The sequence below is a fragment of the Mytilus edulis genome, chromosome 4, assembly GCF_963676685.1.
Source record: "Mytilus edulis chromosome 4, xbMytEdul2.2, whole genome shotgun sequence".
In the NCBI taxonomy this organism is placed as follows: domain Eukaryota; kingdom Metazoa; phylum Mollusca; class Bivalvia; order Mytilida; family Mytilidae; genus Mytilus; species Mytilus edulis.
In genome coordinates, this window is record NC_092347.1 from 41,449,611 (window position 1) to 41,453,410 (window position 3,800).

Sequence of the window (3,800 nt, forward strand, 5' to 3'; positions counted from 1 at the left end):
TGATATATGGGTGTTAACGGAAGAAGAAATATAATTTCAGTCGGTTGATTTTATGAATTAGAACGAAATTATTTTCTTCTGAATTGTCTGCCCATAGATGGCGTTTAGGTTAAGTTGTTTGTGTGATTTGGCGGTTAAATCATTCGGCACGACAGGGTCTACTCGATAGGTCACGTTAATTTTTACATCCATGCTATTTGATATTTTGTATCATGCATTAAGAGATTGATTGATTTACAAATGATTGTGTGTATTGAAATACTAGTATTTATAATATATATATATATCTAGCGGGACGGCTACAGTGCAGGCGATTTGGTGTCACGATATCTCAGTAGCATGGGTTCGGATCCCGGCGAGGGAAGAACAAAAAATTTGCGAAAGCAAATTTACAGATCTAACATTGTTGGGTTGATGTTTAGACGAGTTGTATATATATATATATTTATATAATGACTTTTCGTTCTGATTCGAAATTTGTCTATAATAAAAATATTTAATGGTTGTTATTAAACCAGCCGTCGGCTCTGTCGTGTGGTATTGCACTTTACTCTTTTTTGTTATTTATTTAATAATATGATTATTATCAGTGGTTGTGATATATGGGTGTTAACGGAAGAAGAAATCAGAGTATCGGGTATACATGTATGTCGAACACGCTACAAGGCGCTTAAAAACTTTCAGAGTCATTGGAAGCTTATGGAGACACCAGACTGACGTATCAATCAGACTGTAGAGCTTTGTGCGGGATTAGTGGAGCGACAGGTTGAACTTTGTCAGGAACTGTAATACAACAAATAAAACTGACTAATATCTAACCATCTTACTATATTTATGTTATCAATCTGGAATCGAATGAACTTGTATAACTCTCAGTCCTCCCTTTTCTAGCCCGCCCTTTTCTAGCCTCTGTCAGCAATGATAACACAAAAGAAATTGTCATATACATGTAGGATGTTACATAATGAGACTCTAGATAAATGTGATTTGAAGTAACCAAGACGTGCAGAATTTTACCTGTTTAAATCTATAATCAATGTTTTGACACCGTCCCCAAATTTAAAGTCTAATTTGTCAACCTCAGCGTCGAAAATGTACCTTTAACTGTATGGTTGTAAAATTTGTCAGCTTTATTATTATGTAATCTTAATTCTTTGGCAACCTGTAAACATTCAGTTGTCTATCTTTATAATTTACTGAACTTCAGTCGAAGCAGCCTTTTGAACTGACACGATCCTTTCATTAAAGTGAAAATAAAAATCCATGCTGAAAGTCATCGTTTGTACATGTATTCGCTCTACCAGTCGGTGAGCTCCATGTAGTTCCGCCAGTTGGTTTATGTTTTATAGGCAGGGGACCATTCGTTGGTCACTGTCTTTCATTTCGGCATATTCGCCAGTTTCAGCAACATAACCTGTTGCACTGTATCAAACATCAGGGCCGTAAATTGCCTCCCCTGAAATTTTTGGACCCTTTTTAGACAAAAAATGATTTATTTTTTTTCGGGTTTTTTCCCTGTATGCAATGTACCTCCCCAGAATCCACCACTTGTTAGAATTTTGTTACATTTCAATAATTAAGCGCCTAAAATATTGAATACAGTTGTCTGCTCTATGGTCGGGTTGTTGTCTCTTTGACAAATTCCCCATTTTTATTCTCAATTTTATAATTCAGAGTAAGATTAGGTGTTAAGTAAATTGTTTTTACGCTTTATACTGCTTTATGACTTAACAAGCCATTTTTACTAAGTTTTAGTGAAACAGTTTGCGAACTTAAAATGAAAGACTCCCTGACATTGCCAACTTGAGCATTTTTTGTGGTTTATCCTACTTTTTTTTGTCTGTTCAAATCGAGCTATTTTAACTTCGCTTCACAGACACAATTTACAAACCTTAAACTGAAAATTCAAATGTAATTTATTACTCATAATTTTGATCATAAAATTCAAATTAATATAAAGTAACACTGTTTGTTTATACTGAAAGTTTTATTTGGTTAAGCTTTATTTTTCTGTGACCGGATGAATCCCATCTCTTAAGCACTCCTATACCTTCAATATTGCCAACATTGTCACTTCTATGTATGTGTAGCATAGCAAGAACACACAATCTGTTTTCCGTCATTGTTGACCTATTCCATGTTTTGAGGCGCCGTAGCGCAGAAAACGATCTTTCACCATAGCAAGACCCAACTGGCAAGGCTAACAAAAGCAGTAGTATTTGCCTTATATTTGGGTAAAACTGCGTGTGTTTGATGTCTTGCTCTATTGTACATTTTGACCCAATCTCCTTAACCGACGTAACAGTTTTCCATCTATGAACTTCTTGTGGCAAGTCATCGGAGTATGGAATATCATTTATATACTCATTAGCAATAGAGCCTATAATGTCTTCCGTCAACTTACACAAGTACCGTGGTAGCAAGTAAAATCCGTAAAGCATTGGCTTAATATCGTCCGGAAATCTGTCATTGAGATGTTTAATGATGTGATCAATCAGAGGTATACAAATGTTGATCCGATAATGCTGTTCTACAGTTTCAGCTGCTGCATTTGCCCTATGGCGTTGGCGTCCAGATGTTCGCGGTTTGTTGATCGTATTCGTAATGTCGTTCTTATTTGCGATTATAGATGCTCTTTCAAAAAGCCCATCAAAAGCTTCTTCTGCGTGTTCCCGTATCTCGAGAAAAGATGCAGCTAGTGAACGAGCTTAAACGTGTGCTTCCACAAGATCACAGTTTTCAGATTGAAGTTCTATGGACAAGGGTCTTAGGTATCCTAGTAGGAACTGGGTTATGACCGCTACTACTAATATTTCAAAGATATTCACCAGATTTAAATATCGAACACACCCTGCAATTATGATTAATCACCTTGTTGGTCAAATTAATAACCGGTGCTATTAAAATAATGCATGATTTTAACATTTTTTTTATTTTCTGGGGTTTTTTTTTTGTATTTTTTTTTTTTATCAGCCCGCATTAGGAGGCAACTGCCTACATGCCTCCATGTAATTTACGGCCTTGAGTTACATTCCAGTAACAACATCTTTGTCACAGTATCCTGCTCCTGTTGCGAGCGAACGGTTATGTCAAATTACTGTACGTCACAGTTCAATTTGGGGTCCTAATTGCGGTCCACGTTCAAGTCATGACGTCGATATTTTTTTTAAAATAAATTGTATCAAATGGGATGGATAAAAATCACAAATTTTATTGCAGGATAAAGACAACAACTATTTGGTGTCTTTAAATATCAGCTGTCTTTGCATTCGGTTCTAAACAGGAGTAATAGCTCGCTAAAGCCCGTATTACATCTGTTTCTTAGCCTCGTACAAATACACCTGATATTTAGAGACACTAAACAGTTATTGTCGGATATTTAAAATTTGCGTTTTTTTGGCACCAGTATATAATATATACTTTTTTCTCTCGATTATATCATGTTTAGTATAAAATAATCCAGATACGTTTCATGAAATTACGCCGTCCCCATACCTTTTCAAAAATCCATGATCCAACCCTGAATATAATGAAACGTTAAACTGTTGATCATACTTCGAAAGTCAGATAATAGCTGTAAGTACCTAAATAATGTTCATTTCATAAATAGTATTGTTGTGTTGTATTAACGCATGTAATTAAACAGTTAACATAAAGCCCCCCCCCCCCCCCCCACCCCCCACCCCAAAAAAAAGAGTTAATAAAAATCAATTAATATACAGAAAAAATAACAATAACATTACCCAGTCTTAATGTATATGGTGAGATTCATTACGTAGTATAATAAGTTAAACATTATT